Source organism: Schistocerca serialis, chromosome 12 (assembly GCF_023864345.2).
Source record: "Schistocerca serialis cubense isolate TAMUIC-IGC-003099 chromosome 12, iqSchSeri2.2, whole genome shotgun sequence".
Classification (NCBI taxonomy): Eukaryota; Metazoa; Arthropoda; class Insecta; order Orthoptera; family Acrididae; genus Schistocerca; species Schistocerca serialis.
This window is the reverse complement of record NC_064649.1, coordinates 60,189,929-60,205,936: the sequence shown is the minus strand read 5'-3', so window position 1 is coordinate 60,205,936 and position 16,008 is coordinate 60,189,929.

The following is a 16,008-nucleotide window of genomic DNA, read 5'->3' as shown; positions in this document are numbered from 1 at the left end:
TTCCAGGGGTGCAGGTTGATAGAAGTTGCTGTCGACTTCTGAGAGATGCATAATAGTACAGGCCACAGTAGTTTGCAAGTAGACCGGCAGATAACTGCCAACCTGCTTAGTACCCACCGCTAGCGTACACAAGTGAACATATGTACAGTGCACTGTAACTGATGATTACCACACAGAACGCATCATTTACGACAGCAAGATGGAAAGCTCCTATGTTGGTGCCCAAATGACACTGACATTACTAGTTTTGTGTCTGCACTTTCAAGATTGTGCAGTGGCGTGCGTCATGTTGTTACGGTTCTTGACACAACGCGCCGAATATTCTGTGCATTTCACCATTTCATTGGAAGTAATATTACATTTGGTCGCCACGTACGAAATCTTAAGGAATGTAGAGAATGGGAAGTGCTGTAGATATGGGTCAGCAGAAAGAAAGCAGGAAATTTAAATTCCGCATTTAATGATGTACAGTGGCGTGCAAAAGCAACTTCCACATGATGCGTCACTGCCAAATAACACAGCACGATGAAGTTTGGACCATACACAGAAAGAACTGCTGTGTCGAATGAAATAGCAAATTTAATGTTACTAGCCGCTCATTTATTTACACCCACTACGTGTTTCGAAGGTTTAGAGCTGCATCATCAGGAGGATTTAAATGTGTTAGGAAAAAGTAAGTGTGTGTCGTGTTAGGGCTTTAGGGTTACTTGTGGCACTGTCTCTAGTGGTCACAGGTTGCTTTCTTTACACGAACACTTCAAATGTTAACTACCATATTTTGTAAGCAAATGTTGTTCCACTGACACCTAATTTCACCGCAATTCTGCCCAGTGTCACCGCGGACGCGCCACACTATGGGAAGGTCGTCACAGCCCCTCTTACCCACATTGCAACCACCTATTTTGACGTCTCTGCGATGGAGGTCAGAACTGAGTGATCGAGGAAAACATTTCTGACACAATGCCTCCCAGGGACGAGATGAAAAGGCCTCAGCGGGGTGGCCTAACAGGCGTCAATGAAACAGCACCGTTCCTTGGGACATTGATTCCCACACATTTTGCCGAGGAAACCGACAGTTCGCAGTGCGATACGTAGCAGCACTACGTTCTCCATAGCGTTCCACACTGCTGCCACCCTCTGGGCTTTTCATTCGCGCCCGAAGCTCATCGGGGGACTGCAACCCCATTACACGTGATCTGATCCCTTTGGAGGATGGTGTGACCGCAGGTTTTGCTCCGGCGTATGTGGTTGAACCACTAGGCGTCAATGAAACGATCAACTTCATTCGACGAAATCTGAACGTGATCAGAAGCACAAAAGCGTTTTTATGCGTTTTTGATCACTCCTTTTCCACGCCCTTTTCTGGCGTGTTTGCGGGACGGGAAACAGTCCCTCTGAGAACCCCTCTGTTCGGCAACACCCTCGCTGCCACACACGCACCTTTGTTGGGCACGCTACAAATGTACCTGTCAGTGATTCGGCCTGGCGGTTGCTCTGTCGCCTAAAGGCAGGCAAACTCCACCTAATGGGTGTGTACCGAGTTGCGGAGGATCGTAATAGATCGGTAACGACAACAGAAAAAAAACTGTAACAAAACTGCTCAAAAGTTCTAGGAAGTTAAATGTATTCCTTTGGAAGGAAGGTAGCACAGATTTCGTGAAACCCTGTTGGGTAAATTTAAAGAGCATCTATTGTAATATTCCTTTGCTCAGTACGTGTCCCAGGTTCGATTCCCGGCGGGGTTGAGGATTTTCTCTGCACGGGGACTGGGTGTTTGTGTTGTCCTCATCATTTCATCATCATCATCATCATTCGTGACAGTGGCTAGTTTGAACTGTGAAAGAAATTGGACCGTCTAAAAATTGTGACTTTGTCTGGGCGCTGATAAACGTGCAGCTGAGCGCCCCACAAATGAAACATCCTTCGCTCAGAACGTGAATAGACTGAAAATCGATAATATTGGTAACGTGCATTTTCATATTTTCGCGGCGCAATGATTGTTCCATAAAATTTCGGCCGTGCAGCAGCATATATTCCACTCCCTTCTTCCAATATTTCGGCTGTGTACCTTCCAGCCGTCTTCAAAGAGAGCCGAGGTGACTGACGCTCCAGCAATTGCTCCGTGCTTTTTACAAACCGCGGACCACGCTACTGCGCATGCGGCCACGGATACTCAAGTCGCCAGAGACGTTGATCGGCGGCAAAGAGGTATAACGTATGCATGTAATTAGATCTGCGGCTGCACGGTCGATCCACACGGTGTTAGCGAAGTGTCACTGCGAGCTCACTGTCGCGACATCTTTGTGTGTTCATCACAGGAAGTGCCGGATTCTATGGTTTATCCAAGTTGAAGCCGCTACCTCTATTAATTAAATTCGTCGCCGACCGAATTTCGATTGCGTCTTTCACTACTGAATCGCAGAAAGATGAAGCCGAGGCTGAAATCTCGACGTTATCGTACACCATAGAGCGCCCAGTATTAATAAAGTGTTCTGCCAACGCCGATTTATTAGGTTGTAAAAGCCCGGCGTACCTGCGGTGCTCTGTGCATCTCTCATGGACTGTACGTGTCGCCTGTCCGATGTATTGTGGGGCGGCGGGTGGAAAATTTAGAATTATTTCCATTATTTGTTGCCGTTCTCAACAGTCTCTCTAACTACAATGTTGGCACCAAGAAAGTGATAAGCAAAAACGTGATGCCTGTAATTAGAGTCCGCTGTGCCCACTCTGATGAAGAATAAAAGTTATTGATTATTGAAGTTCATTACTGTGAGGATTTAGGATGCAGAAAATGCAGTTTACTATAACAATCTCCGCTATATTCTGGAAACGATAAATTCCAGACAAACGATTACTCATATCAGCTATTGCACTATCAGAGGAGTTCAGAGTCTATTGCGCGGATTCTGTTATCCCTAGATAACGAAACTGTTCAATAACCGTTATCGATGTAAATGTTCAAAGTGAATGCTCGACAAAATTTGATGTTAATACTCATCAAACGCCACGCTAGTAATGGTAGAAAGTCTGTCCTGCAGCGACACATGAAAATAAGACATGAGGCTGTTCCTGGCAACTGCACAAACGCGGCGCACCTTCCGACACGGAGTGCGCGCTGATACGAATCTAGAAGAGAACTGGGGCCTTACTCTAGCTCCCATGCTCTTACTTAAATAGCCGCGGAGCGGACCGCCGAAGGCTAGCCGCTGGGGCTAGCAGAACACCACTTCAAGTTACTAAATAATTAATTACTTCATTCGATGAAGACCAATTAAGCTCTCGATTCAATTGTGCAATCAGCACACAGATTAGCATCTATAATAAAATTCTAATGTGGCTATGTTAAATACTTTTGGTGAGAGAATTATTTTAGATGTACTGCACGCAACAGATGAACCCTGAACTTGCCCTTTGGAGAGACGCTACAGCTGCAGTTTTATAGCTACCTCTTTGATACTTCTCACATATTTGTTATTATAGCGCATCTCCATTCTACCTAAATCTAAACATCCTAGCTTTATGTAATCACTTACTTAATCTATCTTGCTTCCGAACTTTTAGGACACAAAAACAGAAAATCATGAATTTCAACTAAAATATTACTTTATGAAATCCAACATGCTGTTTCCATTGAATTAAAATGAAAAAGGAATCTGAATATATATTTTGAAGTTTCTAGCTCCTTTCTGTTGCACCATTGATTTTTATGTAAAATGTCCAAATTTCGAAAACTGCTGAAGTTACCAAACTGAAACTTAACACACTATTATTTTAGCATCACTCCTGACATGCTATCCACTTTTCAGATAATTTACTTTACTTTTAAGGGATTGCCCAAATATTCGTGACGTCACGGCTAGTTACAGTGGACGAGGCTGGCACACAATGGAAAGCATATGAATTCTATATGGCGTGAGTAGGCTGCTTCTCTACAGTATGAACGGCCACACTCACAGGGAATCCTGTAACCCCAGGGAATCCTATAACCCCAGGCTTACGAAGTACCAAACCATCTTTAACGCAAACCAGGTGCGCTGCTGCCTTTGGTGGAGGGGGGGGGGGGGGGGGGGCGGGCGAAAAATCACTTTCACTTTATGTTTTCTGAGGATCCGTCCCGTTTTGGACTATAGGCTTCCAACGTATGGCGGAAAAGCCATGGATTAGAAACTTTCCGTGTCTTCTTCTGCATTCCTTAAAAAATGGCTCTAAGCACTATGGGACTTAACATCTGAGGTCATCAGTCCCCTAGAACTCAGAACTACTTAAACCTAACTAACCTAAGGACATCACACACATCCATGCCCGAGGCAGGATTCGAACCTGCGACCGAAGCGGTCGCGCGGTTCCGGACTGAAGCGCTTAGAACCGATCGGCCACCGTGGCAGGCTGCATTCCCTATGCCTACTGTTGGTTTCATTTGTAGTGCCTTACGTGTCTTCTGCAGAGTGTACCCGTCGGCTTCAAAAACTCTTCTCAAGTGAAGAAACTCATCCTCCAGGCTGCTCTCGTCAGCAATGATATGTGCTCTGTGTACCAGAGTTCTGAGAACACTCATCGTCTGAGGAGGATGGTGGCAGCTATTTTCACGTAAATACAAATCCGTATTGGTCGGTTTCCGATATACTGCATGTACCAAAGTGCCATCATCTTTGCGTGGTACCTAAACATCCAAAAATGGAATGCACTCATCTCCACGGCCTCCAGAGCCTACCGTTTAAGGAGGAATCCTACCCAGGCTGTATTCACAAATACACAAATACGGTGACACTCTGCCGGAGATGAAAACCGCGCTACTAGACTCAGCTCTGCGTCGACCTATAACCTCTGCGTTTATCGCCTTGGTCGTGGAGTCGCAAGGCCACCCATAAGGTGTGTGTGTACAAAATCGACGGGAACTGACTGTAGAGGCATACGAGTTCACATCTTGGCACTGCGTTGCCATTTTAGACAAACAGCAACCATGTATTATGCATTTCGTAGTAGCACTTCGCTGAGTGCTTCGATCTACGGAAGATGTGCCGCTTCTACACACACGGTGCTCAGCAACAGCCGTCAGCAACCAGATGTGCCGCCGTAACAGTGCTATATTTAAAGGAACGTCCAGGCGCCTTTCGTGATCTCACTGAATTTCATTGCTCAGATTAGGTGAGTAGTTGACCTTACTTGATGAAATGCACTTAGTTCACGACTGAACTCTGTTGTGCAGAGGGTAAGATTGGATGCTTGCTGATACTTGCGACATGATAACTCCAAAGTGTCGCCCACATGCAAGACTGAATGATGATGATGAGAGAATAAATACTTGTGGGAAGCTGTTGCTGAAATCACGCCGTCTGCTATTCGTTCGTTCCAGTACACGAACTGATTTACAAAAAAAGTGAACCATCCAGAAGATGGTGAGGAAACGAGATGAAACTTCACCGGTTGGGATTAAAAAATAGAGTCAAACACAGACAACGTGGCAGTAGGAGCCCACTTGCCAGTACGATGTAGCACCGGTTGTGGGCTCGTCGATATGACACGCAGACTCTTCGTTAACAGACAGCACAGGAAAAAATCCATATTGTCCTCTCTAGAACCATAAAACAAAGAGAAAGAGAGAGAGAGAGAGAGAGAGAGAGAGAGAGAGAGAGAGTGAGAGAGAGAGAGGGGTGGGGCTAGAGAGAGAGAGAGAGAGAGAGAGAGAGAGAGAGAGAATATTAGTTCAGAAAATCTGTTTACAGATTCGTAATACTAATGAGATGAGGGGTATATCGCTACTGAGCACACGAATGTTAGCTGCGTAATTAGAAAGCTCACTACTTCAGTCAATCTATTTCAGGATCAAAACTGATTTTCTCCGTCCAACGAGTACCACCGATCTCATGCCCACATGAAGTAGTTGAAGGGGGACGGTTTTCTTAAAGTTGGAGCCGTTACTTTAAAACCTGACCATAGGGCTTGCTGGCGTGCAGGGACACCAACTAACGACGATTCCTAACAATTGGCGTCCAAACAAGCCTAGTGACGTTAACCTGAAACAGCTGAGCTGCTCTACCTGTCTGTGACCAATGGAAGCGTTACTACCTGTTTCCCAAGTTACGTTGGCTACGGGCACCTCTTCACCTCCCACAGCAGCGTACCGTAGGATGGCAGACGAATAAGAAAAAGCAAGGAGAAACGATCTCTGTACCTCAGTTTGACGCAGTAGATTGAAGATGTAGGCCGTGTCTCCCCGTGAATAGCTACAACAGGGAAGTTACCGCCTTCTGAAAATGCGGTTGCCTATCATTAGGGACAGCAATGTGCATGCAACAACAGGAGTCGAGTAATATGATAGGAGGTCGATAACTTGTAGCAACGACCGTAGCTGTTATTGTGCAAATGAAGGCCCGGTGGCACCGACCGGCCGCCGTGTCATCCTCATCCCCATGGGTGCGGATATGGAGGGGCATGTGGTCAGTACACCGCTCTCCCGGCCGAATGCCAGTTTACGAGACCGGAGCCGCTACTTCTCGATGAAGTAGCTCCTCAGTTTGCTTCACAAGGGCTGAGATAGTGCAGATGCACTGAGTACACTACTCGCATTCGACACTGCGAGTGAGTGCGTGAGCAGTAATGTCGTAAGCTTTAACATGCCACCCCAGTCTCTGCCGAAGTATCCCGATTCCTGTGGCTCGCATTTGTATTTTCGAGGTTCAGCTCTGGTCATTATGTCACTCTCTCCCTACCTCTCTCTTTGGTTCCTTGTTTCCGATTTCATTGTTTTACTGCATTTTTTGATGAGTTTGTCGTATGGAATACCCGGCCTACAGCAGCAAGCCAGCTCGCCAAATCGTTTTTAATTGTTAGAGGGCAAGTGTAATAGTGTCACATGGCTACGTCAATTTATGTTCGTTTACGTTCAGAGTAAAATTTCATATTTAATTTGTCTAAAGCCCTTCCACTTACTGTCGCTTTCCCCCTTATCTTTTATTAATTATATCATCGGTTAGACAACACATTAGGTAACGAAGACAGAACACTACGAGATGGAAGGACGGAGGATCAGCAAGTGCGTGACACTCTCGCCGAGTGGCAGGGAAAAGGAATAAGACCACCCTTCGTTTTTGTCTCTGTAGCCGCTGATGTAACAACAGCTGCAGCCTCTGGAACATTCCAGCAATAAAAATTCGCCTTTTACGGGGTCTCATAAGGCTGTTGTATCCTCTCCCGAGGCAAACTAGCCCGTATGTTTCGTAATTGGTCCTTGACATAAATGATTGAAATGGTTCAAGTGGCTCTAAGGACTGTGGGACTTAACATCTGAGATCATCAGTCCCCTAGATTTAGTACTAACCAAACCTAACTAACCTAAGGACATCACACACATCCATGCCCGAGGCAGGATTCGAATCTGAGACCGTAGCAGCAGCGCGGTTCCGAACTGAAGCGCCTAGAACCGCTCGTCCACAGCATCCGGCATAAATGATCCTTTTCGTCACTCAAAGGAGTGACAGACAGTCGACCATTCAGAATTCGCTCACGTTGTGAAAGGTCTTTCTCGCAAATTAAATAATTGACGTTTTTCGATACATAGTAATCAGACATAGCTGCGATATGAAAAATACAACATAAAAACATCGGCAGAGTGAATAGAACTCTTGCTCTTAGAATTCCATACACATATAGCTAATACACTGAAACGCCAAAGAAATCGGTATAGGCATGCGTGTTCAAACTCAGAGATATGCCAACAGGCTGAATACGGCACTGCGGTCGACAACACATATAAAAGACAACAAGCGTCTGGCGCAGTTGTTAAATCGGTTACTGCTCCTACAACGGCTGGTTATCGAGATTTAAGTGAGTCTGAACGTGGTGTTACAGTCGGCGCACTGGCGATGGGACACGGCATCTCTGAGGTAGTGATGAAGTGGGGATTTTCCCGTACGACCATTTCACGAGTGTGCCTTGAATACAAGGAATCCATTAAAACATCAAATCTACGAAGTCGCTTCCGCCGGAAAAAGAACCTGCAAGAACACGACCAACAACGACTGAAGGGAATCGTTCAAAGTGATAAAACTGCAACCCTTCCGCAAATTGTTCCATATTTCAGTGCTGAGCCATCGACAAGTGTCAGCGTGCGAACCGTTCAACGAAACATCACAGATATGGTCCTTCAGGGCCGAATGCCCAGTCCTGTACACTTGATGACTGTACGACAGAAAGCTTTACTCCTCCCCTGGGCTCATCCCTATCAACATTGGACAGTTGATAACTGGAAACATGTTGCCTGGTCGGACGAGTCTGTTTCAAACAGTATCTAGCGGATGGACGTGTACGGGTATGGAGACAACCTCATGAATCCATACACCCTACATGTCAGCACGGACGATTCAAGGTGGTCGAGGCTCTGTAATTGTGTGTGACGTGTTCAGTTGGAGTGATATGGGAACCTTGATGCGTCTACGTAAGCACCCTTCTGATCAACTGCATCCATTCACGTCCATTGTGCATTCCGACGGACTTGTCCAATTTCATCAGGACAGTGCGACACCCCAAACGTCCAGAATTGCTACAAAGTGGCTCCAGGACCAGTCTTCTTAGTTTAAACACTTCTTCTGGCCACAAAACTTCCCAGATACGAACAAAATTGAGCAAATATGGAATACCTTGCAACGTGCTGTTCAGAAGAGGTCTCCACCCCCTCGAAATGGCTATAAGCACTATGGGACATAACATCTGAGGTCATCAGTCCCCTAAGAAGTACTTAAACGTAACTGAGCTAAGGACAATACACACATCTATGCCCGAGCCAGGATTCGAACCTGCGACCGTAGCAGCAGCGCGGTTCCGGACTGAAGCGCCTAGAACCGCTCGGCCTCAGCGGCCGGCCCACCCCTACGTACTCTTACGGATTTATGGACACCCCTGCAGGATTCATGGTGTCAGTTCCCTCCAGCACTACTTCAGGCATTAGTCGAGTCCATGCCAAGTCGTGCTGAGGCACTTCTTCGTGCTCGCGGGGGCCCCACGCGGTATTAGGCAGGTGTACCAGTTTCTTTGGCTCTTCGGCGTATATGCGCTGTGGACAGTAGTTTCCATCAGTACTTACAATGAAGTACAAAAACCACCGAAACAAAATTGGCCACATAAGGTAATGAAAATATGGCTCTCGTATAACTGGAGCCAGGTGACAAGCTGACCGTAGATCGAGAGATGTAGTGGTAATAACATATGGCGTTAGCTGTCTATCAGAGAATGTAACCACTAGAAACGCACACAAAGAATGTTTCAGTTATGTAACATATGAACTTGGAAGCCATGGAAGAGTCATGCAGGCGCATAACAGTACAAAGGCGAATTATCTAATGTGCAGTGTGAAAATAATAAATACGATAAAATACACTGACTTCAAGAGGATATTAGCTGTTAAAAATTATAAAACGAGAGGAGTTATTGCATGAAACGAAATTAAATGAAGTGGAAGACAGAACTGCAGAAACATTATATATAATTTCATAGACAACTACAATATACCCGTAGACGTCGAATATGACAGCTGCATTAGGAATCACAGTACAGGCATTGGTAACATAACTTTCTTTTTACCAAACGACTTAAAACAGTAAAAGAGAAAACAAATACAAGCACGTCATAAATAGATGTGACTTATCAATCTTAAACCGTAGAATGACAAGCAAGAAATTGATAATATAACTTATTAAAACCTTACAAATATGAATCTGTGCTGGAGCCAATACACAGAGCAGTAAGTATTGTGTGTGAAGGCCAAGTATAGTCATTAAAATCATCCTTTTATAAAATGAAATGCATTTCGTGTCATTTGTAAAACTAGGAAAAACGTAATATAAACTGAATGCAACAGTAATGACTGAGTAATCGCGAGATAGTGTCCAATTAGAAACTAAAAATAAGATGAACCCTGCTAGAGTGAAAGTCAAAACATCATAGGAGCGAAGTGTCCATAACAAAAGACGTGCAGCGCAAAGCAGACCGAAGACCTAACGTCAGTCCACAGAGGATCGAAAGAGGATGAAGTGGAAAACTGTGACACCAGACTACCACCAACCGTAATATACAGCTTTGTGCAATACCAAAATGAAACAATGGATAACGCCACTTCCAAATCACGACACATATGTCGGTAAAGATGTGCAGAAGGGGGGGGAGGGGAGAGGTGGAGGGAGGTAAAGAAGAGAGAAGACGAAAAGGAAATAGAAACGCTGAAAGCCAGTAGTATGCGCAACGCGTATCGTACAGTCCATCCAAAAGAAGGGACAGTAAGACAGGATAGCAGAGAAAAATAGTAGTGGTGAAAGACACGGAGTGTGAGACATGTATAATACAGCACATACAATACCATAATGGTGATTTAGTTATACACCACCAAAACAATTGGCAGCAGCAGTTGAGAAATTAGGATATCGTACAGACAGGATCAACACTTGCAGCATTAATTTGTACAAATACAAAACAGATTGAGCGGCATTTGATGTTTTGAGATTCACTCAAACGCAATCGAATTTAAATTCAAATTATTATGATAGTTATATGAATGTGTGGTGTGTAATCATTCGGACATGTTCGACAGACACCAACCACTCATATAGTTAATATACCTCTACGCGCTACGAACCCACAACAACCACACTTTAAGTTCGACCTCCAGCGAGAATCACCACGCGGGGTAGCCGAGCGGTCTTAGGCGCCTTGCCACGGTTCGTACGGCCCTTCCCGGCGGACGTTCGAGTCCTCCCTCGGGCATAGGTGTATGTGCTGTCGTTAGCCAAAGTTAGTTCATGTTGCATTACGTGGTGTGTAATCCTAGGGACCGATGATCTCAGCAGTTTGGTCCCATAGGAACTTACCACCACCAGCGGGAATCTAAATTTAGCGAGCACCGAGGACACAGACGGGGACAACGGATAGGTGGAGGCGCTAGATGCGAATGAGCACCAGAGCTCACACCTTACAACACTACTGGCCATTAAAATTGCTGTGATATGCAAATGATTAGATTTAAGAGCATTCACACGAGGTTGGCGCCGGTGGCGACACCTACAACGTGCTCACATGGGGAAAGTTTCCAACAGATTTCTCATACACAAACAGCAGTTGACCCGCGTTGCCTGGTGAAACGTTGTTGTGATGCCCCATGTAAGGAGGAGAAACGCGTACCATCACGTTTCCGACTTTGATAAAGATCGGATTGTAGCCTATCGCGATTGCGGTTTATTGTATTGGGACATTGCTGCTCGCGTTGGTCGAGATCCAATGACTGTTAGCACAATATGGAATCGGTGGGTTCAGGGCGTTAATACGGAACGCCGTGCTGGATCCCAACGGCCTCGTATCACTAGCAGTCGAGACGAAAGGCATCTTATCCGCATGGCTGTAACGGATAGTGCAGCCACGTCTCGATCCGTGAGTCAACAGATGGGGACGTTTGCGAGACAACAACCATCTGCAAAAACAGTTCGACGACGTTTGCAGAAGCATGGACTATCAGCTCGGAGACCGTGGCTGCGGTTACCCTTGACGCTGCATCACAGACAGGAGCGCCTGCGATGGTGTACTCAACGACGAACCTGGGTGCACGAATGGCAAAACATCATATTTTCGGATGAATCCAGGTTCTGTTTACAGCATCATGTTGGTCGCCTCCGTCTTTGGCGACATCGCGTTGAAAGCACATTGGAAGCGTGTATTCGTCATCGTCATACTGGCGTATCACCCGGCGTGATGGTATGGGGTGCCATTGGCTACACGTCTCGGTCTGCTCTTGTTCGCACTGACGGCACTTTGAACAGTGGACGTTACATTTCTGATGTGTTACGACCCGTGGCTCTACCCTTCATTCCATCCCTGTGAAACCCTACAATACAGCACGATAATGCACGACCGCATGTTGTAGGTCCTGTACGGGCCTTTCTGGATACAGAAAATGTTCGACTGATGCCCTGGCCAGCACATTCTCCAGATCTCTCACCAATTGAAAACGTCTGGTCAATGGTGGCCGAGCAACTGGCTCGTCACAATACGCCAGTCACTACTCTTGATGAACTGTGGTATCGTGTTGAAGCTGCATGGGCAGCTGTACCTGTACACGCCATCCAAGCTCTGTTCGACTCAATGCCCAGGCGTATCAAGGCCGTTATTACGGCCAGAGGTGGTTGTTGTGGGTACTGATTTCTCAGAATGTATGCACTCAAATAACGTGGAAATGTAATCACATGTCAGTTCTAGGATAATATATTTATCCAATGAATACCAGTTTATCATCTGCATTTCTTCTTGGTGTAGCAATTTCAATGGCCAGTGGTGTAAATTCAGCGAGGACGGAGGACACAGACGGGGACAACGGACAGGTGGAGGCGCCAGGTGCGAGTGAACACCAGAGTTCACACCTTCCTATTTTGTTCCTGTGTGGGCATATAAAAGATAGAGTCTTTGTACCATCTATGGCAGGTACCTCCAAGAGCTGAGATAGTGTATTGTTGAAGCTGTCGATTCAATGGACAGGGAATGGTGACTCGTGTGCTGGAAGAAACGGACTACCGTTTCGATATTTCTGGGCAACGCATGCTCACCTTGAATCTGTGGTGTAACGTCTCTGCCAGCATAAAACTTTGAACCTATCTAGCGACATGCACAATGTGTTTCTACCTTTCACAGTTTGTCCGTAATGAACAAATGAAATCTGTTCTTTCTTTTTAGAATGACACTGTCTTATTCCAGAATTCTAACTTTCGACAGTAATTACATTCTAAAGGAAAAATTTTCGGGCGTTTTTGGATGACACCGCTAGACATTTCCCGGATGATACAGCAAACTTCGGTGTTTAATCATCATAAATGACAGTATTCTGTCCCTGTGTCCTCCATGCCATTACATGCCCACGAACCTCCCCAGAGCACCGCTAGGTGAGCGAGGGACATCCAACTGCCATTTCATTTCTCGTTTTTACTAAAACGCTACTCCCACCCGGCAACATCACCACCCCCGTTCACCGAGTGTGCGTGTGATAGCTCCCCAGGGCGGAAATTAAAAATGCTCTCTCCTCCCTCACCTACCCCACACCCCCCAAACACGCCTTTCCCATTTTATTCCGGACCAGTTGGATGTGCCATGGGAGGGAGGGGGGTGGAGAGAGGGAGGTGGGGCAGCGGAAGGATTTTGCGGGGGTGTGTTACGGCTGCAGCGACGCACGGACATTAATGCGACTCGCGACCAGAGAGCACACACACACACACACACACACACACACACACACACACATATTATACGTATACGCGCATCCTGGCACGGTCGCCAGCACGCACACGCATAATGGGAGCGCAGCCGGCGTGATTGCGACATTCGGGGTTACTGCGCGCGCGTGTCGGTGCGTGAGGTGCGTGCGCTATCAGGACGCGCGCAGGTACAGACGGGGATTCTGTCACTCTAACGGCCTGCGTCCCCGCCGCGACTGTGCTATTGTGGTATTCACCAGCGCGGCGTGCCTTTCAGGGCCCTCGTTGTTCGTACCGCACACCCCCACACTTCGAACCGTTGAGCCCCTCCGCCATTTCTCGTGTTACCAAAAGTACGCACCGAAACTGATGTGCGCATTTCGAAAATAGCGTCTCTCCAAGAAATGAAAGTTTTCGAGAAACGCATTTCAATTAACCTGGAAAACCGCTACTAGAATCCTTCTCAAGAAAAAATTGAAGCATCCGGAAGACATGATCGGATGTCAATGTAACTTCGACACGTGAACACCATCGGCGGATAAGTAAATGATAAAAGAGTTGCAATTCTAGATGACATGTAGAACGGCCAATCAAACTGCATTTGTTGTTCGCGTTTAGTTTTGTTGCCATGCCTCGTAAGGTATATACTATAAGAGAGGAAAAAAATACACATCACAAAGGAATTTTCCAAATTGGGCGGAAATCACTGTGTGTCATGTACATGTACAGACAAAGCAATGATTACAAATTCAGAAAATTGGATGATTCATTGAAGCAAAAGAGCTTCACAAACTGAGCAAATCAATAACGGTTCGTCTACCTCTGGCCCTTATGCAAAGTGCTGGACATTGATTTATAGTGGTGTTTTATGTCCTCCTGAGAGACATCATGCCAAATTCTGTCCTATTGGTGGATTAGATCGTCCCAATCCCGAGCTGCCAGGAGGACCCTGTCCATAATGCTCCAAACTTTTTCAGTTTGGGAGAGATCGTATGCCTTACTGGCCAAGGTGCAGTAGAAACTCTCGCCGCGTGCGATCGGATATTATCTTACTGTGATGTAAGCACAGGATGGCTTGCCGTGGAGGGTAACACAAAACGCATCGTAGAAAATCGTCGGCGTACCGAGGTTCTGTAGCAGTGGTGAGAATGACAATCAAAGGGGTCCTGCTGTGACCATCAATTGTGGTTGTCGGGGCGTGTGACGGGCGACAGTCGGGTCGGCTGGTTCTGAGCACTATGGGACTTAACATCTGAGGTCATCAGTCCCCTATAACTCAGAACTACTTAAAACTAACTAACCGAAGAACATCACATACATCCATGCCTGAGGCAGGATTGGAACCTGCGACCGCAGCGGTTGCGTGGTTCCAGACTGAAGTGCCTAGAACCGCTCGGCCACACTGGCCGGCTTGTCGGGTCGGTGTGACACTGCTTGTAAGTAGGCTGTTTAGGTTTATATGTCGATAATGCCACGTAGCGCTGTATATGAAAATACTGGCTGTGCTGTGTGCAGTCTGTGGCTGGTTGGCATTGTTAGAATATTCGCTATTGTAGTGTTGGGCAGTTGGATGTGAACGGCGCGTAGCGTTGCGCAGTTGGAGGTGAACCGCCAGCAGTGGTGGATGTGGGGAGAGAGATAGCAGAATTTTGAGAGCGGTCGATCTGGACGTGTGTCCATCAGAAAGAGTAAATTTGTAATACTGGATATCATGAACTGATATATATATATATATAATGACTTTTGAACAATATTAAAGTAAATGCATTGTTTGTTCTCTATCAAAATCTTTCACTTGCTAACTACTCCTTCAGTAGTTAGAATCTTTTATTTAGCTGGCAGTATTGGCGCTCGCTGTATTGGAGTAGTTCAAGTAACGAAGATTTTTGTGAGGTAAGTGATTCATGAAAGATATAGGTTATTGTTAGTCAGGGCCATTCTTTTGTAGGGATTATTGAAAGCCAGATTGCGTTGCGCTAAGGATATTGTGTGTCAGTTTATTGATGATCAGAATAAGTAAAGAGAGAAATGTCTGAGCACGTTCAGTTTTGCTCAGCTGTTTGAAAATCAAATAACGTAAGAGGATTATCAGCACAATAATTCATCATTTTTTCTAACGGGATGCTTCACGCTGTCTGGGGCGTCTCCAGACACGACCCGGCTGGTAATCGGGCCTCAGTTCTAAGCGGAACACGTCACTGGAGGCAATTCTACTCCAGTCAATGAGATTCCACATCGAAGACGTCTCGGGGGACACCCCGCGCAACTGTGGGATACGAGTTTGCCTGTCACCCACCATGTGGCCCGACGAAGCAGAAGTGATGGGCTGAGGTTCATAGCAAGACTCCTCTCGTTGTTAGAATTATATAAGTCATGGCCGGTATTGTCAGAACTATGTACTTATATGGATATGGTGTCTGTTCTTTCGGTGGGACAGACTCCATATCCATATAAGTATATCCTTTCGTTGTAGTCCGCGGCACCCTGACAGCACAGCGGTACGTCAACAATAGTCTACGCCGCATTTGGTTGCTCTTCGTGGTAAGCCATCCTCAGCTTACGTTTCAGCAAGATAACACCCGTCCGCACAAGCCGAGAGTTTCTATTGCTTGTCTTTGTGCTTGACAAACTCTTTGGGCAGCAAGGTCGTCGTATCTCTCCCCAACTGAGAACTTTCGGAGCTTTATGAGCAGGGCCCTCCAAGCACCTCCAGGTTCTGACGATCTAACGCTCCAGTTAAACAGAATTTGGCACATGTCCCTCATGAGGACATCCAGTCACTCTGTCA